General features: G+C 44.1%; 1 protein-coding gene across 4 annotated transcripts in view; it reads left to right on the top strand.

Annotated features, from left to right (window-relative positions):
* Positions 1-23,188: 23,188 nt before the first annotated feature.
* Positions 23,189-24,041, top strand: part of Tmigd3 (transmembrane and immunoglobulin domain containing 3) — a 67,296-nt gene continuing 66,443 nt past the window's right edge. For 2 of the 4 annotated variants that reach the window (XM_048442326.3, XM_087897675.1), the window contains exons 1-2: positions 23,189-23,306; positions 23,656-23,848. The gene's annotated coding sequence lies outside the window, so the exon portion shown is untranslated. The remainder of the gene's footprint in view (positions 23,307-23,655; positions 23,849-24,041) is intronic. The other 2 variants (XM_048442323.3, XM_048442327.3) reach the window with 2 other exon arrangements.

Raw genomic sequence — 24,041 nt, 5'->3', positions numbered from 1 at the left:
AAAGTTAAAAAATGAAATTGAATACGGTAAGAGGTACGAAATGGCATGCGAGTCTAGAGAAAGTAAAAATTGATCTGTCCAGAAGGAATAAGAGAAGTGCTAAGTCTCGAAGCTGGGCTTAATAGTTAAACTGGTGAGCATGGAGCAAAGGGATCCTCCATGGAGTGAATGGAGGCGCAGGCAGAGGAAACAGTTCATTGCAGAAAGCAGAGCAGCTCTGGGGAGTGCCTAGAAGCTCAGCGACCCAGCACAGAGTGACGGTGAAAGGTAGGTTGGGATAAAGTCTTGGAGAAATTCAAATATACAGTAAGGTGAGAAAATGAATGTAAGCTACAGTCCACTATAGTGCCTGGATTTATATTCAGTGTGCTCTAATTCTATTAAAATTTATTTTATTGGTCATTAAAGTATTTTTCTAATAAATTTGTTTTTCCCTTAAAAGTTATAACACCTTAATGATATTATAAAACAAGACAAGTGTAGCGGCTCACACCTGAAAATTCAACAAGTAGAAGGCTGAGGCAGGAGGATGACTGTGAGTTTGAGGCCAGTACAGAATGAGAAATTCTGTCTCAAACATAAAACAAACAGATAAACAAGTAAATAAGAAAGAAAGAAGACAAAGCACTACTAATAATTGCATTAATTCTTAATGGAATGCTACAATTCAAAAGCATAAGTAAATATAGATATCTAAATATGCTTTTTACAATCCCTTCACTAACATCACAATTTATAAACAAATTTTACGTTATCTTGAATATAAACAAGTTTTTACTTTGCTCGACCTTATTTTTAGTCTAGAAAGTTCAATAATTACTTTGGCTGGAACTAGAGTTCTTGCTTAGCGTGTGTGAGGTCCTAATTTCAGTTTTCAGTATGGGGATAAGATAATAAAAGCTAATTTTATTCTATTAAAATTCTTACTGTTTTAAGCAAAGTAATTCACAATCTTTGCTTTCTTGGATCCGTGGTCTAGAACACAGACCTACGAAATAACTGGTGGTTGCAAGACAGGCCTAGATGTGTATGCAGTTGTTCTTAAAGAGCAAGGAAAGGCACTAGTCCTTGCACAAGAAGGCTTCCTAGGGCTGGCAATATTCAATAATAGAATTTGCATTGCATGCACAAGGCCATGGTTGGCTCCCCAGCTTAAGGGGAGTATGGGAGAATGCTCCCTAGAGGAAGAGATGGTAAGGAAGGATATTTGGAAGTCAACAAACTGTACCCGAAGAGCATCTGAGAAGCAGTGTGTGCCTATAGTCAAGTGTGAGAAGAAGAAAGGGTCCTGAGAACTTGATGGGAAAAGACTTTCAGGTTGCAGGCTGGAGAACATTATAGAAGATCTTGTGAGCACCAATTTTATCCTGCAAGCTACTGGGAAACAGCATTATACCTTAAGCCTGGAAACAACATTCTCTAGTTTCATATAAATTTTAGAACGATTACTCTAGAAGTCATCTGGTCACTAGCATAGTGTGGCAGGCAGGCCAGAGAAAAAGCAATTAGTCAAGAACTATCATCCAAATGGCAGTGGACAAAGTCCTCAGCTTAAGTAGAAGCAATGAGAATAGATCCAAAGATCTTAGGTCACGGACCCTGATACCCATGGACCTGATCAGAGATGTGGGGCACAGAGGAGTGAATCCAAGGGAATGGTTGCATTTCCAACTTGTCCCTTGTGTGGATTGTGATCTGAGCCCCTTGTTTGAAGAGTAGCAGGGTGATGGGCAAAGATGATGCGTCTAACGTGAGACTTCTTGTTATCAATGTAGGAAGAGTTTTTGGTTGGGCATGCAGGCTTGAAGCTGGAGGTGATGTGTGGGATTCGTTTATTTGATGGAAGATCACAAAAAAAAAAAAGCCCTTTAATTGACCAGACAGTGCCAAAAGCTGAAAGCAGAGGGTCTTGTCTGAGCAAAGAACGAAGCAGGGCTGGGAAGTTGGCTTGGCTGCTAAAGCACCTGTCTCTCAAATATGAGGACATGAATTTGGCTCCTCAGAATGCATGCAAAAAGCTGGAGTTGGGGTGTGGATGCTGAAACCCCAGCACTGGTGGTGGGATTGTCTGACAGGGACAGGCAAAACCCTGAAGCTCACTTGTGAGCAAGCATAGCTTAATAAATGAGCTGCATGTTAAGTGAAAGATCTTTTCTCGAAACATAAAGAGAGAGAATGACTGAGGAAATACACCAGAGGTTTATCTCTGGCCTCCATATACATCTGCACCTGAGTATATGCACACAGCCACACATAGCAGGCATATATAGTGCGCACACACATGTGTGCGGGTATGCGCGCACATACACACTTGAAACAGCAGAGGAATACATGAAAAACGAAGAAAGAGCCAAAGAAAAGAAATGTCAACGGGAAAGTTTATAAAATTACTAAATACAACGGAGAGGTCAAGTCAGGGAAAGATACACCAGGCCTAGGTAACTCATTACCTTGGAGAACAACTTTCTCAGCAAAATGGGCACATTGACTTTTGAGTGAGTGGGAAGTCAACATGAAGACAACAATAAGAGACAGAAAAGTTGAAAGAGAAACAGCTACAGCCAGGAGAATAGAGGCCAACAGTTTTTATTTTTATTTACATTATTTTTTTTTTTTTGACTCAGGGTCTCTCTACATAGTCCTAACTGTTCTGGAATTCGCTCTGCAGTCCAGGCTGAGCAAGAACTCAGAGATCTGCCTGTCTCTGCCTCCTGAATGCTGGGATTGAAGGCATGTGCCACCACTGCCCGGCTGCCCGTCCTGTTTTTAATGAGAGTAGAAACGGGAATATTTATGTACTCTCGGAAAACACCAAGCAAAGGGGAAAGTTGGAGGAAAAGAGCCGAGGAGTGAGTTCACAGAGTGAGATCCTCTTGAGGCACAGGCACAGTTCAGGAGAGAAAAAGGAAAAGAGAATTTGATAGCAGGGTTAGGTGTTGGCAGGGCAGTGGGGGGAGGGGTCAATTGAGTGACGGTCATTTTCTCATGAAATAGGAAGTAAGTTGATTTGCTCAACTTGAAAGTGACAGTGTTGAGCGATTGAGGCAAAGCAGAGGTGGCTAAGCTAGCACCTGGGAAGGGAGGTGGGAAGCGTAGCTTAGCAGCCGCTCCAGAGTTACCCAGAGACAGAGCCTGTGCGGCGGTGCGGCCCTTGACTGTATACGCAGCTACGAAGGGTTGAAAAGGTCAAGGAAGAAGAGATCCGAGAACTGGGCAAGTCAAGGCTACTGGTGGAAGCAAGTTATCTATGGTTACACTGTCACCTACACAGACCTCAGAGTTTCACAGTCTGTTAAAGATGTGGAGGGAGAGATATGTAAAACTATGACCCAGACAGGGGTGAAGAGGCCCCAGCTTGATCTGGATCTGGTGACTTCAGGTTGGACGGCAATTTCCCATTGAAAAAGAGACTTTCATGGTGTGTTATCTCACATCTACAATCCCAGCGCTCAGGAGGTTGATGGAGGACCACCACAAATTCCAAATCACTTGCAGATTGAGAACCTGGAAAGCCAGGTGTGGTGGCACACACCTTTGGTCCCAGCACTCAGAAGGCAGAGGTAGGAAGAGCTCTGTGAGTTTCAGGCCAGCCTGCTCGACAGAGCAAGTTCCAGACCAGCCAGAGCTTCCAAGAGAGATTGTGTTTAAAGGGGGATGGGATGGGGGTGGAGGACAGCAGGAGAAACGGCTCAGCAATTTGGAGTTGCTCTTCCAGACATTATGAGTCTGATTCTCAGTACCCATGTTCAATGGTTTACAACTGCCTGTAAACCCAGCTCCAGCGGTTCTACAGTTTCCTTCTGGCCTCGTGAGCACTACCCTTATACTCGGGCGTGCACACGCGCACGCACACACACACACACACAAAAGCATATTTTTAAAATAAAAATAAAACCGTAAAAACACAGTAGAGGGGTGCTCTTCAGAATTCCCCATCAATCGTTCACTTGTTTGTTTGCCCACCCTTTCATTCAGCCCTTCAACAACCTGAAAATGCTTGCCGAAAACTTATTCTTTGCCAGAACGCCATTACGGACGGACGGTGAATAAGACTTCGCTGTTCATGGGTTTAAAATACACTTGCAACTCTCCCCACTTGCTGTCCCACGTGTGCAACGACATCTCTGCAGTCAAACTGCTTAAACAGACATCAGACTGCAGTCGTGACGTCATTGTCATGGTCTGCCCAGGCTTAAGCTTTAGTCATCGCTGTTCTGGCTGTCGTGACTTCAGTTGAGTTAAGTACACTGTTGGTAATAACATGTTGGGCTGAGTTGCTGTTTAAATTACAAAAAATTGCACCATGCGTTGACATTAAGAGGCAAAGTCACTGTGTTTCCTGACGGCAAATAAATAATGGCATGTGGATTTGATGTTAAGAAGGGAAACAGTCATGGAAGACATGATTAAAATTCTACAAATTATTATTTTTAAGCAAGAGCTAAATGTGTTAAGGGAACTGAAAAAGAAAGACACCCACAACTAAAATTGTGCTGTGCTTTGTTACCGAGATACACATACACAATAATCTTCTAAGAAACACGAGACGATTCAGTAGAGAGTGAGTGGGAAGAGCCGTCTCCTGTTTCAAAGCATGGAGGTAGTGGGTGTGACAGACTCCCGGGTCCTGGTTATAAGTAAAGCATCAGGCCACAGTTTTGTTGGTGGGGATTTTTCTTTGTTAGTGGTGCATAAAATCATAATGCGCTTTATACTTAAAAATATCTTTAGAGAAAGTGTGACCCAAAATCCATCTCCTTCACCTATCTAAACACTTCCTCTTGGAGAAACACGGATAATCAGAACCCAAAGAACCAGCTTCTCCCGTTAGAGAATGAGGAAACTGAGTCCCGAGTGGTTCCTGGTTGGCATGAGGACACCCACCACTCGCTAAAGGCAGGAGGAGATTTAGTCACTACAGAGAAAATTGTTTTGCCTGTGGCAAAAATAGATAAAAATTACATAATGTCTTGGTGGCCTATACCTCCATTAAAAAACCCTATGATTGCTTTGCCCCCATCAGGGGACAATAAACAGCTTCAGTAAGTATCTGTAGCTACTAATCCTTAGCAACGTGCTTCTGATTTAAGCCCGCCACCTCTTCTAATTCATCACCTTAGTCACCAGCTTTGCTGGCTTTACAGTTTTAATATTTCATATAGCATATTCTCTCAGTGTTCCTTTTTTGTTTCCCCCATGACATTTTAAAATCACATGATGTAGTTTTAAAATAGCTATAGATAGCAATTTTCTATTTGATGTGATTTTTTTTCAATATCTAAAAAAATGAAGTCTCTCACTGTCAGTCCTTCCCCTAGAGCTCAGATAGGTCAGGAAAACAAGTGTCCAGACTTGAAAGGGGAGGATTAAACCAAGACCAGAAATGACATCCATCCCCCACAACTAATGAGGCCAGCATGGAGCAACTAGGGACAGACTTATCTCTCAGTACCCATCCCTTCTGGTCCACACTAGCACAGAAGCCATCTCTATTCACCCCTTACTGTTTCCAATATTAGAAAGATAATATAGTGAAGAAGGGAAGAAGCTACTAGTTCCCTAGTTTTCTAGGTTTTCAGTGGGAAGTTGCAGAGTCTTGTGGGGAGCAGTGTCAAAAGTCCCTGGAACTGGAGGTGCAGACAGTCACGGGTGCCATCTGGGTGTTGGGAACTGACTGTGGGTTCTCTGACCCAGCAAGTGCTCTTACTGCTGAGATGTCTGTCTTTCCAGACCCAAAGAAAGAACTTTTTATGATCAACAAATAGTTCGTCCTTTCAGGTCCAGGATTTGAACTGAATGAGACTCAAATTTGGTGTTAACCTCCTCGGGTCTAAGAGATACTACTTTTCCTTCTTATATGATAGGATGGCATTCTTGTGACCCGCCATACCAGAATTAACCAGGAGTTAGTCATAAATGCTTCCCTATTCATATATGAATTGCCCCAGAGGCATTAAAAACTATGAACCTTAGTTCATCATTTTAAATGTATCGATTGAACATTAACTTAATTATTATTGTTGTTACTGTTATTTTGAGATAAGGTCTTACATAGCCTAGGCTGGCCTAGTACTCACACAGCAGTGGAGGATGACCTTTAGTTTCTCATCCTGTCTCTACCTCCTGAGTGATCATGCCTGTTTTAGGTGATTCTGGGGATTGAACAAAGGGCTTTATGCATTCTGGGCAAGCCCTCTACAAACTAAGGTGACCACCAGTCTGATATCTTTTTAGCAAAATCTTGGGAATGGAACTCATTGATAAAGCACTTGCCTAGTGTGTGTGAAGCACTAATTCAAAGTAATGAAAAAAATCTTTCTAATAATTTTTTTATGTGTGTGGGTTTTTTTTTTTTGTTTTTGGTCTTTTTTTTTTTTTTGGTTTTTTGAGACAGGGTTTTTCTGTAGCTTCTGAGCCTGTCCTGGAGCTAGTTCTTGTAGACCAGGCTGGCCTCAAACTCACGGAGATCCACCTGCCTCTGCCTCCCAAGTGCTGGGATTAAAGGTGTGCGTCATCAACGCCCGCTGTGTGTGTGTTTTTTCCCCTGGTCTCACATCCATGAGGGCCTTGGGCGTGCTTGGCAAGCAAACTCCTACAGTTAGCATCCCTGGCTTCTATGCGTATTTTGTTTTGCTTACTCATTGTTATTATGTAACAGTTCCTTTAAAATTGTCATTATTATTGTGTATATGTGTATATGATTGCTCTGTGTGGGTGCATGTGCCATAGTTTACATGAAGAGGGTCAGAGAACAACTTTGTACTGTTGGCTGTCTCTTTCCACCTTCACATAGATTCTAGGGATGAGACTCAGGCCACCGGGCTTTTGTGGCAAATATCTTCACACACTGAGCTGTCTATCCTGCTGGCCTTCTTTGTTTTCTTTTGTACCAACATTCTCCTAAGTATAACCTATTAGAACCGGGAAAAGATTTCACTGTTAATGTAACTTTTTTTTAAAAACCCATTGACCTGTGATTATAAATTTATATTTATTTTTGCTACTTTCCTCAGTCTCCCAAACACTGGGATTATAGGCAGGTATGTGCCACCAAGCCTGGTTTATAAAGGACGATTTTAAAAATAAGCATAACAATTTACCCATTACTTCCAGGGGTGGACTCCTTGTTCCAGGGAGTAAATTATTGGGCATGGCTCCAGAAGCCAGGGAAGTAGCCTGCTGTTTTGTACTTTTCCAGGGCAGGGAGACTGCATGAGAGAAAGCAGGGCCTGTTGAGAGGTTTAGTACTGATCTGTGCCTGGTAAATGCTGCTCAGCTGCTGTGAAATGCAGGACTTCTGTAAAAAATATATATATATATATTACAGTGAAAACCCTTGTTTCCGGTCGTTCCAATCCAATCACATGCTCCACAGAGGTAGACTGACCTCTGAACTTTCATGTGCCTGTTCTCCTCATGGAGTTATCACAGGATGCTGTGGGTGTATCTCAGAACAGCTGGGAGGCCCGGTTCTAACCTTTGTGGGAGTAATCCCCAAGGTTGGCACCCAGGAGCTTCAAAAGGCACACTGATCCTGAAGCTCTTAGGTCACAATTTTTAACACAGCTGTTAGAATGTACACCCTGTAAACAGGAAATGTCTTAGGAAACACAACTGAATACTTGTCGTTTTTATTTTTAAAGAACTATTAAAAAGTCTGCGCAGAGGGTGACATTTATCTGGCATTATCATTAACAAGCTGGAGCTTCTCCCTAGAGGCCCTGGTTTTGTGTTTTGGGGCGTTGTGTGCCTGCTGCTGCTCAACAGGCGCTTAAATGTCTCCAAATTAATCTATAACTCATTTTATCTTGCAATATGAACAGCTCAGACAAGGGAGTTGGTTAGTCACATAGCTCGTTTTTGCTGTCGCCGAACAGGAAAAGATTTACTAAAGGTCGGACCATTGTTTAGACACCTTGTTGTGGGGTATTCACCAGAGAAGACTGCTCGGACATGGGTTTAAGCTGATAGAAAATCTTTATTAGCGAGCAGGCAACTCTCCTGGGTGTTTGGGATCCCAGTGTAGCGCTGAGCCTTTCTCAGGGTGAGTTTAAAAGCACAAATCCTTGTTCTGGGTTGACATATTTCAGTCAACAAGAACAGTTAGCTGGGAGCAGAACTGCAGAAGCTAAAAAGCAAGGTTAGGGTCCCTCCCAAAGTGGTCCCAGTGCCCCCTTGGTTACCTGTTTGACTCAGAGACTTTTCCAGAACTATGGACTTTGATGGATTAGGTCTTTGTTTTTGGTTTGACAAGTGGTAACTGTCTGTGTGCTGAGTTTTATGGCCTGAACGGTACTTCCATCATGGAGTCAGTTGTTCTGAGGTCTGGGGACCAGCTAAGGTCTGGGCTCTGCTACAGCCTCTGTGCTTGGAACAACAGGAAAGAGGAAAATCATATAAAGCAGGACCTAAGAGACTCCCACCCACCACGGGGGACGGCATCAGCCAAGGTCAGATAACTTCTAGAGAAGATTTAACAAGTGTGACCATAAAATTTCTCCTCGTCCTTAGCTGGTCCTGGTGGCACACACCTTTAATCCCAGCACTCGGAAGGCAGAAGCAGGCAGGTCTCTGTGAGTTCAAGGCCAGCCTGGTCTACAGAGTGAGTTCCAGGATAGCCAGGGCGGTTACACAGAGAAACCCTGTCTCAAATAAACCTAAAGCAAAACAAAAATACCCCCAAACTTCTTCTTACTCAAGGGTCACCCTGCCCACTGTCTTTGACATGTGTGTGCCACTTGTTAGTCAGCCCCATCTCTAGGTCTTCGTGGGAGTTCTACATGCATATGGTTTAGGTCATTTCCTCCCTTTCCCGCTCTTGGTTTGGCAAACTCCTGATCATCCTTGACTGGGCTCTCACTTGGTTAATGTTTGAAAGCCTTGAACAGAGGAAAGAACTTGGATGTTGGGCTGAGCGAGATACAACTGTGTTCAAACTTTGCTCCGTTTCACACTAGATGAATCACCTTGTGATAGCGTAGTCTCTGAGTCAACTCACTCCTCTGCGAAGGGAGCTAATGTCTTGGGCACTAGAATGTAGTTAATATGAAATCATACAACTATATAAAATGCTTCTGAATTAAACACTCAGTCAATGTCTACGTCCTCCATGCGCACCTTCCAACCTCTCCCTGAATTCTCTAGTGGCATCGTTTTAGCCAAAATTTAAAGAATGAGCTTGTGTCTTATCCATAGTGAGATATCTGTGGTTGTCTGTATAGGTTTCACATTCTTCTCCCTCTGCTTAAGGTACAGTTTCCCAATGAAAGAATATAAGATGGAGGTCTGGGTAGACACTTTGTACTGGGAGTGGTCAGCCAGATTTCTGCCCCCAAAGGGGTGAATTTGACTGTTGGGAGTTGGGGCTGGGTAGATAATAGGAGAAGAAGTTGGTTGGGTCTTAACGATGATAGTCTCATCCTAGAAAAGAGCTGACTAGGGCCGAAGAGCTGACTCATCAGGTAAAGGCACCTACTGCCTATCCTGATGCCCTGAATTCAATCCCTAGGACCCACAAGGTAGAAGGAAAGTGACTCTCAAAAATTATCTTCTGACCTGAGTGTATGCACACACACACACGCACATACACACTGAGTAAATAAACAAACAAATAAGTTGTTTTTTTAAAGTTACCTGATTAGCTTTAAAACTTCACCTATACAATACAGTAGCCACTTGTCACAGAGTCTCACCTATAAGCACTTGGCTGGGGCTCCACCAATAAAATAGAGCTTTTGGTTTTACTTGATTTTAATTAAGTGCAATGATGAAGTAGAATATTTTATTATACTTTGTTCTAATTAATTAAAATAAAAAATTAAGAAAACATGCCATTTTGAAGACTTTGACATTTTATTTAACGATATGGAAAACCTCTAAGTATGTGGGGAACCACTGGGGTACATAAATTAACCTACATTTTCACGTGTATATGTGTGTGTGTGTGTGTGTGTGTGTGTATGCTCACAAAGAGGTGTAAAGCAGCCCTTGTTTGACATTAGGATGTCTTCATCACTACTTCTCCTCCTTACTTTTTGTAGACAGGGACTCACTGAACTGAAACTTGGCTTCCAATGAGCCCATGGCCTCCCCATGTCTGGGTCATCCCCAACCCAGCACTGAGTTTGCGTGTACATGCTGCCACACTTGGGTTTCACATAGATCCTGAGGACCCAAACTCAGCTCTTTGTGATTGTGCCACAGTACTTTACCCACAGAGCCGTCTTTCCAGCACAAATTTACATTTTCAACTGTAAGCTACATAAGACTTAAAAGACCAGATAAAAATGGAGACATGCCCGGTGTCAAAAATGCTAGAAATACACAGCTCACACCAGAGCACAAAACTGCTTGTGAGTAAAAGACTGAGATCCTGAATTAGTTTTTGAGACAGGCTCTCATATACACCACGCTAGCCATAAACTGCTCTAGGTATGAGATGACCTTGAACTCCTTGCTGATCCTTTCTCCTCTACTCCCAAATATGGTGATTGCAGGTGTGTGCCATCCTACACTTCGCAGGCATTTTTTGATGCTGAGAATTAGCATTTTGATTACATCAGATTAAATACATTGTCAAAAGTAATGTCAGCTGTTCATCTTTCTCCCTTTGTTTTTTCAGCTTTCCTACTGTGTGGGATGCAAGACATTTCACTAGTTTTTCATACTGATTACAATCTGAAATTAACATCTTTTGGTTCTATTGGATTTAACGAATTATAAGAATTAATGTTGTTGGTTTCGGGGAGGTTGAGGCAGGGTTTCTTTGTGTAGTGTTGGCTGGCCTGGAACTCAACCTGTGGACAAGCTTGGCCTTGAACTCAAAAGAGACCCGCCTACTTCTGCCTCCCAAGTGCAGAAGTTGTGCACAAAAGTTGTGGACAACGACCACCGAACAATTAATTGTATCTAAAAGTCTTCTTGTTTTTTTTTTAAATGATGATTACTAATTAATCATGAGGTAGACTACAGAAAAAGAGATTCTGGGAGAAGACAGCTGTGGGTCCCACTAAGGCAGGCATTCTGGCCATTTTACATAGTATGAATCCTGTTGGTGAATCTTGAATCTTGATGGGGATCTTGCCTGAGAAACCAAGTTACAGAGCCCAGCCTCAGCCCCTGGTCTGTCCCAAACTTGAACTCACATTTTTCAGAAATGCCGTCTTGAAACCTCACAGAGGCCCTTGAGGAGGCCAGAGTGGAATCTGAGCTAGGCACAAGTATGGGTGGGTATGCCAAGTAACTGTTGCCCTGTCCCCTTGATGTGGGAGGCAAATCCTCACTGTAGACTCCCTGACCACTGGACTGTACAAACCAGGAGCCCCTCAGAGAAGCTTCCAGCAGTGTTCACCTGCTAAAAGACACCCCTAAGCCGCCAGCATATCTTCTATCTCCTCACACTCGACTTACTGTGTCAGCACCCACATTTTATCTTGACCTAAGATTTCTTCCTGTAGAATAAAGTGTCTTGATCTCAACACTTAACACTTGGGCAACATTAACTCTTACATGTGAGGGTCTGGGGGTTTGTCCTGTGCCCTGTGAGGCATTCATAGAATGTCTTCTCACTACTTACTAAATGCTTGGTAGCAGCTCCCCTGCCTAGCTGTGACAGCCAGAGTGTTTCCTGACACAGCCCTCGCTTAAGATCTTTCTCCTTGCTCACCCCTTCTCCAACCTCTATATTCATTATTCTATATTCAGGCTCCCTTCCTTCAGGCAAAGAGGCTATTTTTCTCCAGTCCTTAAAATACAACAAAATCAATTAACCACAAAAACCCTTTCTTCTTGGTCAAGTTTGCTAGAAGAACTGCAGGCTGAATTGACTGTCACTTTCTATGGTCCCTCACCCTCTTTGTAAAAGTCTTGAGTCTGTTCTCTCAGCCACAATCACCTGATTGGCCTCTAACCATCTAACACTTGATGATGTCCAGGATGTCTGGCTTCATGATTCTTCTTTTACCCTCTCTCGCAGAGGGAGTCTCTAGTAAGATTGCTCTGTGTTCTTCTTCTTAAATTATGATATGCCCTATCCTCTTCCTGGGGCATGGTCATTTATTCTCAGTGTTTCTGTTCCAGGGGAAGTATCAACCCCAAAGTTTCTAGTTCAAGCCTAGATTTCTCTCCTGAGTATTAAGTCTACACATTCACGTGTGTCTCTCACGTGATAACAAGACCAAGAGAACTTATTATTCCATAGCCTTTTTATTTTTTGCAAAGGTCCACCTTTCCACACCCCATATCAGCTATTTCAGTGGTGCACACAGGCAGAGTGTCAAACTCTGGTGTTACAGATACATGATACTTCAGTAAAGATGTTCTTCTTACGTTACCTAGAAATACAGCCCCGCAGCTGTAGGTACACATGAACCAGGTAACATGGTGTTGTGGTAAATATGAAAACACCTATAAGCAATCTTGCACACAGTAGGCACTCATAAGCTACATGAAGTAGGTTTGGTCTTTGTTCCTGACTCCTGCCACAGAGCTCCTACAACCCCTGGAATCTGCTAAGTGGCCGGGTTCCCAGACCTATATAAGGCACTTATCTAAAGTAGACACACTGATACTCAATCAGCCCCTTTGAAGCCCCTGATTGTGTGTGGATGGGATGGCTTAGAATGGGTCTCCAGACAGCTCGGGAAGGAGCTAGACCCTAGAAAGACAGTGTGGTTAGAGGTTTGCCATCTTTGGCTCTCCTCACGCTGCCAGAGATGACAGGGTCAGGGCTGGAGATCAAGCACTGTGAAAACTGTGGAGCAAGTTTCTCAGCAGCTGACAGCAAGTGGGCTGCGAGGGACCCAGGGAAACTGTGCACCCCCATGCCCCTCTCCATCCTGCCCTGGCTGCTCAGCATCGTATTGTCATAAACCCGCAAGTGGGTGTTCCTCTGAGTCACGGGCCACCCTAGCAACTTAACTGAACTTAAGGGCATTGAGGGAACCCTGGTTTGCAGGTTGCTGCTTAGAAATACAGAAGGCCGGGACTTACAACCCACAGCTGCAGGGAGGGAGTTTGTGGGACCGAGCTCTCGGCCTATGGCAGGGTGTCAGAACTGAGTTACTGAGTACCCAGTGGGTACCTGGTTGAGAACAGCTAGCTATGAGAAAACCGCAGCCCCGCTGGGTGTTCTGTGTGAAGTAGGTGGGAAGAGAGAAGGAAATAAAGTTGGCCTTTTCAGCTGACTCCATGTTAGTCTCTCCAAAAGGCACAACCCAGAACACTAAGAACTGTGTTTTGGTAGTGAGATTATAAGTGATGTTGAGTGTGTTCTCTGCATTTTTTTCCTTTGAAAAGAAACTATCTGCGCAACTAGAGATAAACATTTTATCAAAATACTTTTTTGCACATACACTTGACCACACCATTCCTTTTCTGCTGGCCATTTGTTTACTTTCCTGGCCAAGTACAAACCTCGAAATGTGGTCTGTAAGATCCCTCACGAATGACTTTTGTCTAGTTATGAAATATTTTTAATTTTTTGACTGTTTATTACTTGTATGAAATGCATTCTGATTGTATGTTCTTGTGTCCTTCCCAGTCCTGCTGAATCTTCCTAACTGGTCTCTCCTAACTTTCATGGTGTGTGTGTATGTGTATGTATGTGTGTGTGTGTGTGTATGTGTGTGCACATGCAGGTGGTCACAGATGTTGCGTGCTTGTCATTGTAATCACTACGTCATATTTAGAAGACAACACTTTTTAGTACCATTTCCCATATTCTGGCTCTTAGATCTTTCCACCTTGTCTTCCATAAATTTCTCTGGGCCTTTAAGGGGGTGATGTCGATGTCCCAAATAGTGCACTCAGCAGTCCCTTATTCCTAGCACTTCAATGATTTATGAGTCTCTGTTTGACCTGTCACCCAGTACTAAAAGAGGCTTCCCTGACCAAGGCCTGTGCCAGTCCATGGGTATAAGCGTAAGTATTTAGAAGGCAGTTTAAGTACATTAGTAAAACATCAGTAGTAGACTCTTCCCTAAGCTATAGGCTTTTGAGCAGGGTTATAGTAAGAGGCATGTATTTCTTCTCTTGGAGTGAGCCTCAGATCAGATCAGAAAGTGGTTGGGTAGCCACTCTTACACCAGCGAATGTATCTCGCCTGGCAGGTCCACAGCTGGGTTAGATCACTGCTAACTTTTCTCCCCGCCAATGGTTTAAGTGGCACCTTCCAGCCCTATGAATGCTATTCAGCAAGTGATGCTTCCAGTTCAGTTCCAGCTCTGTTCTTCTGTGCTCTGTATCCAAAGTGCGTGCTGTCTTCAGCAGCCAGGGCTTACTGTCTAGTTCTGGTGGGAAACCAAGAGCAGTGGCAATAGCCAATGGTTTGCAGGGTTGGGGGAGTACCGTTAGGGGCTCTTTGGCTAACAAAAGTATTCCACACTAGCACTGGGATTTGGGGTTGAAACCTTCTGGGAGTGAGATGTTGAAATCCTTCACTACCCAGTGCTCACGCACCAGTTGGTACACGTACATACGTTCCAGATTTCTGGCTAATTCTCACTTTTTTCAAAACTCAGTCCAAGTCTGTCCTCTCCAAACTCTGTTCTTGTTGAAGTCTCCTAATCAAAAAGAGACACACTCTATGTTGTCTCCGTTGCCCCCTTCTGTGTTTGCCAGAGCACCTGGGGCACCGGTGTTTATCTGAATCACATTGTCTCTCTAAGAGACTATAAAATCTTTAAGGGGAAGGACTATGTTCTCACACGGCTTATAGGAGATAGATAATTGAGTTTTAACAGAAGACTGGGGAGTGTAGGTCAGGGTGGTGAGTTTGGCTGACATACACAAGGCCCTAGAGCCAATCTCCCAGTATACAAAATCAGTAAAATAAAATGAAACTTCAGGAGGAAGGAGGGGGTAAGATAGGCCCACAGTGCCATCTGTTCTCGGGAGACTGTCAACCACTTCCTGAACAAGACAGAAGAAACTATGATAAAGGTCAAGGGCTAGGCCAGTGTGGTAGCACAAGCCTGCAACTCTAGCACTTGGGAGGTGGATGGAGGAGAATAGGGGGTTCAAAGTCAGCCTGAGCTATACGAGACTCAAAAAGAAAACAAAAAAACAAATAAATGCAGCCAACCAACCAAAAATCTCCACACATGATTTATTTGGAAATGATTTTTGAATTGTACTTTTATGTTTAAATTTTTTTATTGGTTCTTTGAGAGTTCCGTACAATGTGTTTTGATCGACACTCACTCCTTAATTCTTCCCAGATCCAACTCCCCTTCCCTCTCTACTCAACTCTGTGTACTTAAATGAATAAACAAAGCAAACGAAAGCAAAAAAAACCCTCTAAGATCTATTTGTGCTGCCCAAATATTCTTGAATATTTGGGCTTCCACTGGAGCATGGTTGACTTACCAACAACACTTAGATGAGACTGTCCCTCTCCCAGTAGCTGACCCTTAGCCGTGGATCTGTTTGCTAAGAGTAAGGTCGTGTGCTCAGTTCCTCTTTCCAAGCTGGGGTTTGGTCTGGCTTGCGCTTGCCTAGGGTTTGTGAATTCTGTGCCAACTGCTGTTAGTTCATTTGTGCAGCTGCCATGTTGTGTCCAGAAGACAATGTCTCCTGGTGGGCTTCACCACTTCTGGCTCTTACTCTTTCCCCTCCCTCTTCAATGACCCCTGAGCCTTAGGAGACAAGACATACATACAATATGTATGCCGGCAATATATTTTTTTAGTATGAGAAATTGAGGCTTCAGAGAGGGTAAGCAATTTGCCCAGGATGAAGCAGGTAGTAAGCTTTCAAAGTTAATGTAATTGACCCTGCCCTTTGAATGAGCCCCTCAATTCCTGGGGGAAAATTTCCATCAGGGGTCATTCTCACCACTCAGCACACAAGAAACCTCCGGGTCCCTGCAAAGTGCCCATTGAGGGGCTAATGGATGTTGGTGTTCAGAGGCTGAGGTTTGGGCTATTTCCCTGGGTCCATCCTCCCACCAGCAAATCTAGAAAAACAGTCAAAATACAAGGTTCCCCCAGTTGCTGGATCCACATCCGTTTGGCCTATGGAACTTCCTGACCTTTGGAAAATCTCAATGTTTTGTGGTCAGGTTCATAGAAGGGACTATGTTTTCGGAGCACAGAGAGAGTCTCAATGGTGATGTGGGGCCTCTGGCAAAGATGTTAATCCCAGGTAACTTGAGGTCAAGCGCTCCTTGGCAGTCTCTTCCCACTGCCCTGACTGCAGACCCACAAGGAGGCCCTGGAGCTTCCTTAAGGACTTCGGGTTCTGATTGAGATCAGGTGGCCTCTCAGCTGGCACCAGCAGCCAGTATACTTTTCAAAGATAAGGAAACCAAATATTAGCTAGCAGGAGTGTAAACAGTGCCATAAACACACCCACACCTCCTTCTCCTCCCCTCTCCCAGCCCTGGAGAAGCAGCAACCTGTTACTCCTGTCCTGACTTAGGAATAGAGCCTGGCTGAGAGACTCGTCTAGCCCAGATGGGTTCTCCTACAGAGAAAGGTTTCTTCATTCACCCTGGAACGGGGGTACATTCTTTGATTTCTTCACGTCTCCCTCAAAGAACCTTCCCCCGTCTCAGCACTTTAACTTGGCCTCGAATTATAAGCATACCACAATGGGGCTGCAATCTCTAATCGCTGTTTATATGGCTATAGGATCCGGTTTAGCGAGTGTTTTCCAACCCCTTTGATGTTGGTTCTGTCTTGTGTATCAAACAATAGCTTGCCTTAGGACTCCACATCCTGTATCTCTGGCGTTGCCTGGTATGGTCCTCTGCCTAGTACCCTAGAGTTCACTGGGGGCATTTGGGAAGTGTAGCCTCTCAGACTTCACCTCAGATTCACTGAGTCAGTTCACATTTTAATACGGTCCCAGGTGACTCATCTGTCATTTAAGATTTGAGGTGGCCAGGACTGGAATGGTACTTACAAATAAGCAAGGTCTGTGATCCTAAGTGTGCTAAATAGTAGGTAGGACCGGCTTGCCATCTTCTGACCATCAAGGTTTTGGGTGTAGGCAATGCTACCACAGTCCTCTTTGTGTGTCCTTGTAGATATTACCCATGTATATATTATATATATTGGCGCATTCAGATATTTTCATTAGTAATAATAGTAAGTGTACGAATGTAATGTTAGCATCCAGTTGCTGCCACTTGGGCCGCAATACCTGCAGTGGTCCTTTCTCCTTCTCAGATACACACAGGCACCCTACCGAGACATTGTATGTGACTCTCTGGCTAACAGACTGCCTCTCACCTGAGGAAGTGGGTTGACATCAAAAGGGGTACCAGTGGGCATACATCCTGTCTCCCAACCCTTCCCTGCCTTCTGCCTGGGAAGCAGAGAGCCTGGCTAGAGGCATGTGCTATGGAACCTTCCCCATCCTCAGAAAGGTAAAAGGAGAGCTCAATTTTTGCCATGGGACCCCTGATTTCCTTTCTTCAGAGTCTCTGCCATACTGTTTCTGGTGCTGGGCCCTAAACTCATGTTGTTTATCTGTCTGTCCAGGGTGTTAATAATTTTTCTAACAAACTCCATACCCCCAAATTCATTTTAGTCTCTCCTTGATTCCCCTGTCTGAGACCTTTCATGGAGTGTAATGACTTTACTGAGCATTCATGTACTAAGGAATTTGTGTGCATTGTTTTTAACTCTCCATTGTACTAGTGTTTGCTTGACATGCCATAACAAAACACTGCAGGCAGGGAGTTTCAAGCAACATAAAGGTCCCACAGTTTTGGTAGTTAGCTGGTCAAAATCAAAATGTTGGCAGGCTTGTTTTCACCTGAGGCTCCTCTCCTCTATGACTTGCTGGTGGCCCTATCCTCACTGAGTTCCTTTTTGTTGTTGTTGTTGTTTGGTTTTATTTTTCTTTAGTTTGGAGATAGTGTCAAACAGCCTAGGCTGGACTTGAATTCACTATGTTGCTAAGGCTGAACTTACACTTCTGATCCTCCTACCTCCACATCCGTAGTGCTGGGATTACAGGTACGTGTAACCACTCATAGTTTATATGGTGTTGGGGATCTAACCCAAGGTCTCATGGGGTTACAAGCATTCTACCAACTGAGCTCGAGGCCCAGCCCCTTGCTCTATTCTTGCATGTTCTCTCCTCTCTTTGTGCACGGATCTGGTGCCTCCATGTCCAGATTTCCAGTTCTTACAAAGATATTGCTGGTTAGGACTTCAGTCTATGATTGGAGTATCGGGACAGGAGTCAGCTCAAGATCATTACAAAGTGGCAACTTCTTACCACCTTAAAAGTGAAACAGGCTTAAAGGCGTTCCATAACAATTAATGCCACACAGCTGGTAGTCATAATGCCGGTGCTGGGAGTCCTTGTGTACTTGTGTATAGTCTTGATCTGCGCTCAGTGTTTATACAAGAATAAAGAATTGTGACTTCCCTTTCCCCAAAATTTACACTTTTACTGATATCCTTCCTTTTCAGAGTCTATTTGCCTTCCCTTTCTTGCCGTAGAGATCTATTTTTGTGTAATCATGCATTATTGATTGCCAAATTCAAGAGAACACTACGGCAGAGTCATTACCTTCCAAATAAAACCAGGCTCTGAGTGCAGCTTTAAAGAAACTTACCCGAGGCTGCACTGGTTTTCTGCCAGCCTCAGCTGCTTCCAGTGGAATACGTCTGAGTTTGCCTGCAACTGCCTTGGTTTCTTCTGAAAAGTTGCTGCTTCAGCAAACCCACCTGTCCCAGGATAGTCAGTCATGCTACTTCCCGATGCTAACCTTGACAGGATAGCAGATGAGGAAGTAGCAGGCATCAGTCTGTGTAACACGAGGGGGCTGTTTGTTGGGGGTTTTTCTGTCCTGCCCGCCCCCACAGCTGTTTAGTCCCAGAGAAAAATCACACAAGAGATCTCTATAAGTTATAATGCTGATTGGCCCATTAGGTCTAGCCTCTTACTGGCTAACTCTCACATCTTGATTGACCCATTTTTCTCATCTATGTTAGCCATGTGGCTCAGTACCTTTCTCAGTGGGGCAGCTCACATCCTGCTGCTTCGGTGATCTGGGCAGGAGTGGGAGGACTAAACTTCCTCCTCCCCAGAATTCTCCTGCTCTCCTTGCACAATTTCCACTTCCTATCTGTTTTTCCTGCCTACACCTCCAGCCTGGGCAATCAGCGTTTATTTAAAACATGATTGACAGAATACAGACAACTCTCCCGCACCAAGTCTACAACCAGGGTAGATGCTGTCGGGTAGGGCAAGTGGCGCTCTCTGAGTTTGACATCTCAAAGAAGCCAGAGCTGCAGTTCCTGAGAACTCTTGCCAAATGATGAAGGCGCTGCTGAGAAGTCGCCAAACCCTGCTTCACAACCGAGCTCTGAGCACAGCCTGCTGTCTTCTGGTGCTTTCCGGGTGCCGAGAATCTTTCTACAGTTGCTCTCTTCAGGGTACTCAGATGCAGCTTCTGGCAAGTTCCAGTGTATGGGAATCCCAGGGTTCTGTCGTGCAGACATACTGAACACCACTGGACTCCAACTTTGTTATTGTCTCTGTTAGCTTTCAAGTCTCCTCTGAAGCAGGTAGGGAAAAAGGCCTACCTACTCAGAGAACATCTTAATTAGCTAAAGCTATGGAAACCATCAAACAAGAAATTTAGCCCTTAACTCTGGTAGTAGTGGAGCATGCCATTAATCCCAGAACTCAGGAGGCAGAGATAGGAAGATCTTTGAGTTCAAGGCCAGCCTGGTCTACAGAGCAAGTTCAGAACAGTCAGGGATGCAGAAACCCTGTTTCAAAAAGCCAAAACCCTTAACCAAACAAACAAACAAAAATGAAGAAATTTAGCTCTTTAATAGCAATGACAACAAATAGTCAAAACGTATACCATTTTATATATTCGATCAACAAAATTCAAGACTATGTATGGAATTGGGGCTGTAAATGCTCCAGACAGAGGTATAAGGTTCCTCAAAAAGCCCGGTGTGGTGGAGCATGCCGTTAATCCCAGCACTCGGTAGGCAGGGGCAGGTGGATCTCTGAGTTTGAGGCCTGGTCTGTGGAGTGACAGACCACTGCACCATAGATAGTTCCTCTTTAGCTAGGTCTCTACAGAAATGTCCTCACAGACAGGCCCCAGAGTGTCGGGCCCTAGGATGTCAATCTAGTCAAGTTGACAATGAAGATGGACCTTCACAACCATCCTTCCCTTTCTTTCTGGTGACTTGATTGCTTTTTCTCTCTGTACACATACATAATCCTTTGCTTGGAGCTCTTATTCATGAATTCATAATATAATTCTACACTCTTGTTTATCTCTTCTAAATGTGGGCTTTCTTTGTTTTGTTCTTTTGATTTTCTTTTCTTTCGTTTCTTTTTCTGTTTTTATGAGACAGGGTCTTACACATAGCCCAGGCTGACCCAGAACTGAACTCATAATCCTCTTGCTCTGCCCCACAAAAGTGTTGGGATTATAGGTATGTACTGCATCTGACAAAATAGTGGATTTCTTTTTTCTTTTCTTTTATATTTTTAAGATAGAGTCTGTCCATGTAATCTTGACTGTCCTAGAAATCACTCTGTAGACCAGGTTGGCCTTGAACTCACTGAGATCTACCTGCCTACGACTTCCTATTGCTGAGATTAAAGGTGCACACCACTACTTGCAGCTAGATTTCTTGATGACAGCAACTCTGTAGTCTCATGTTTACACCCCTAGTGACATGTTCCCTGCCTATTCTAGTTTGCTTTCTGTTGCAGCGATAAAATACTGACTAAAACAAGCTGGGGAAGAAAGGGTTTATTCGGTTTACAACTCCATGTCACAGCCCAATATTGAAGGAAGCCAGAGCAGAAGTTCAAGGCAGGAACCTTGAGGCCACAACTGAAGCCGAGACCATGGAACAATGCTGCTTCCTGTTTATACTCAGCTACTTTTCCTTCTATATACACCCCAGGCCCAGGTCCACTTGCCTAAGGGTTGTACTACTTACAGTGGGCAGTTTAGAAAATGCCCCACAATCGTGTCCACAGGCCAATCCGATGGAGGAAATTTCTTAATGGAGATCTTCTTGTCCCGAGGTTGCCTAGCTTTGTATAAGTTGACAAAAACGAATAAGGACGCTGTTCATGTCCTATAACCTATGATACATGATACAAGTTTGATTGATGGATGGGCTAAAAAACGAAACAAAGCAAAACCACTACTGATGCAGAGCTAGATGTTCTGTGAGGGCAATGGCACTGAAGACTCAGGGTCCCTCCTTTGTAAGGGGAGCAACCTATGGACTCTGAATTTATAACTTGGTATTCTCTTCCATAAAAAGTCACGTACATTCCAGCACAGCGACATGGAAACTGGAGGATCTTGTATTCAGCGACAGCCTGAGCTATGCATTGAGATTATGTTAAAACACACACACACACACACACACAGAGAGAGAGAGAGAGAGAGAGAGAGAGAGAGAGAGAGAGAGACAGAGACAGAGACAGAGAGAGAGAGAGACAGAGAAATAAGGAAACACAAAAAGATATATTTTAGGCTATACAAAATCTGGGGTGCCCTGGATTTGCTAATTCTCTGTATACTTAATATTTCTTCCTTATTATCCCTGAAGCCGGGAGAAAGAGGCACTTTAGCTACCTCTTTCCTGCCCTGATAGTTTTGGAGAGCTGTGACCCTCAGTTCAGCCACCCTTTGATCAAAGGAAATGAAAATGCTGGAGCTCTGTACCTGGCAGCATGGACTGTATTGACTGCCAAATTAAAGACAGTGCGATGCCCAGTCCGATGGGAGTGTTTCTTCCCATTAATTACCGCTCAACATCTTTATAGAGAAGGAAGGTGTGGCCTCTTAGCACCCTGCGGTCCTTTAGGAACTCAGTCATTTGCCTGGACCTTCTGTTTGGAGGGTCATTTGCTCCTGAGAGCCTGAGGCATTATGGTCTCTAAGTTGCTGTCCCCTTCTCCCTTTTAGTTTGTTCTTCGTTACTGTTTGGAGACAAGCTAACCCAGTCTCACTAATATCTGCAGTCACTCTGCTCCTCCCTCCTCCATCGCTCTCCTGGTCTTCTCCCTTCTCATCCATCATTCTGCTGATCCTTTGCCTCGTTTTTGTATGCGGCACTAACTGCTGTTTTTCCTTCTGTCCTTCTTGTCTTCAATAGAGGTTCTATATGAGAGACACACTGGCCTCTTTAAACAATTCCTGATGTCTGGGTGGCCTCCGAGGCTCCAGTCCTAGGTGACTTCCTGGTTATACGGTTAAACCCAAGATGAAGCTCAGATTTTGCACTGTTCTGTGGAAAGCCCTGTGCAAGCTCACTTTTTCTCCGTCCGCTGGCCTCTCCTTACTGTCCTCAGGATGCTCTGAGCTGGGTCCTTACTCTTCAAGGATGGTGCTGTCTGCCGTCTGCATAGTAAACAGCGAGGCATACAGGCTCCCAAGTCCCCAGCTGTACCTCACATTGTCGGTCTGAATCAGTGCTGTCCACCAGAAATACGATATGAGCCATGTGCTCACTTCACTACAAATTGTCTGGTAGGGACATTTTAATAAGTTAAAAGAGGGTTAATGTTGTAAAACAACTAAATCTCAGACACTGCAAAGGCAAAAGTGGATGAAGCCCTCCTGACGTTTGAGATTGTGCTGAATTTCTTCAACCATACCATTCACTTCTCCACCGGAATAACACTACTGGACTATGATTGCCTTCTTTTTTTCTAATTTTTAAATATTTTATTTATTTATTTTAGGGGGAAAATATGTGGCAGTAAGAAAACCACGTGCCAAAGTCTGCTTTTTCCTTCCACCATCTGGGTCCAGGGGATCCAACCACGACAATCAGGCCTCATAGCCCGCTTTTGCCAACCTTTTTGATTATCAGATTTGGATGTCACTTGCTCTGACACTCCCTGGCCTGTATCAAGCACCCTTGTCTTTCACCACAGCGTCCCGTGTTTAACCTGATCACATTACTTACTGCACTGTGATGCAGCTGCCTGCTCGCTTGCCTTTGTTCCTTGTTAGACTCTGAGCTTCTTGACAATGAAGACTTTGTCTAATTCATGTCTGTATCATCAGCATTCAACAATTCAAGCCTAAAATATTTGCTTAGTTTGTTTGTTTGAAGGAGCTTGAACGCCTAAACAACAGCCCTCTATGGCCCAATACAGTACTGCAGGACTGGGCCCCTCACTCACTATGACCTCATCTCCTACCACACTCCTTTTTGTTCTCTGTCCCAAGCACATTGGCCTCCTTTCTAGTCTTTGAATAACTGAAGTCTGAGCTAACCTCAGGGCCTTTGCACAGTGTGCTTTTTTCTGGAAAGCCGTTCCAGTGAGGGTCTGTTGGTGAGGTGGGTTCTCTTATTGCCTCTGGCACCTCAATAAAGCTTTCTTCATTGAAAGCTTTCTAAAGAGAACATCCATAACCAGTCACTTTCTAACTCTATCACTATTTTTTTCCTAAAGCATTTTTTTTAACCATCTGGAGTGTTGTTTTGTTGATCTGATCTCCCCACTAGAAGACAAGTTTCCCAAGGGAAAGCTCCTCTATTGTGTTTGGTGATGCATTGTCCTCATGTAGTGTCTGATATCTAGTAGATATATGCCCACACATACGGGCTGACAGCAAGAAAATGTATCTAGGATAGTGGAGAGATTCTCAGAACCTGATTCCAGCTTCCTTCTTTCTCTCATTTAAAGTTTCACAGTGTCCAAATGGCTGGGAAGATCTGAGTGTGTCTGATTCTCTGCCCCTACAGCCAGGGTATGTCTGGTTCTCTAGAGAAGGATTGGAGGGATGGAATGTGACCGTTGCAAGCTTCCGTGGCAGTTGGTAAAGATGACCGGATGGACGTGCAGGACTTCAGCAGGACTCACTGAACAAGAAGGGCAGGTAGGAGAGCCCTCATGCAGAGTAGCCAAACTAGAATTGGCTCCCCCTGAGCCTTGACAAGCATTGACACAGTGCAGAGAACACAGGAGCGGAAGGCCAGACTCTGTGTTGATCACTTGGGACAAGGGCAAGCGACTTCTTCAGCGCCCAGTCCTCTCTGCTAAGTGGAGACAATTCTATTCACAGCGCAGTG

Source organism: Myodes glareolus, chromosome 17, assembly GCF_982192425.1.
Source record: "Myodes glareolus chromosome 17, mMyoGla1.1, whole genome shotgun sequence".
NCBI classification, from domain to species: Eukaryota; Metazoa; Chordata; class Mammalia; order Rodentia; family Cricetidae; genus Myodes; species Myodes glareolus.
The sequence above is the reverse complement of the archived record's forward strand: the minus strand, read 5'-3'. Positions and strand labels throughout refer to the sequence as shown.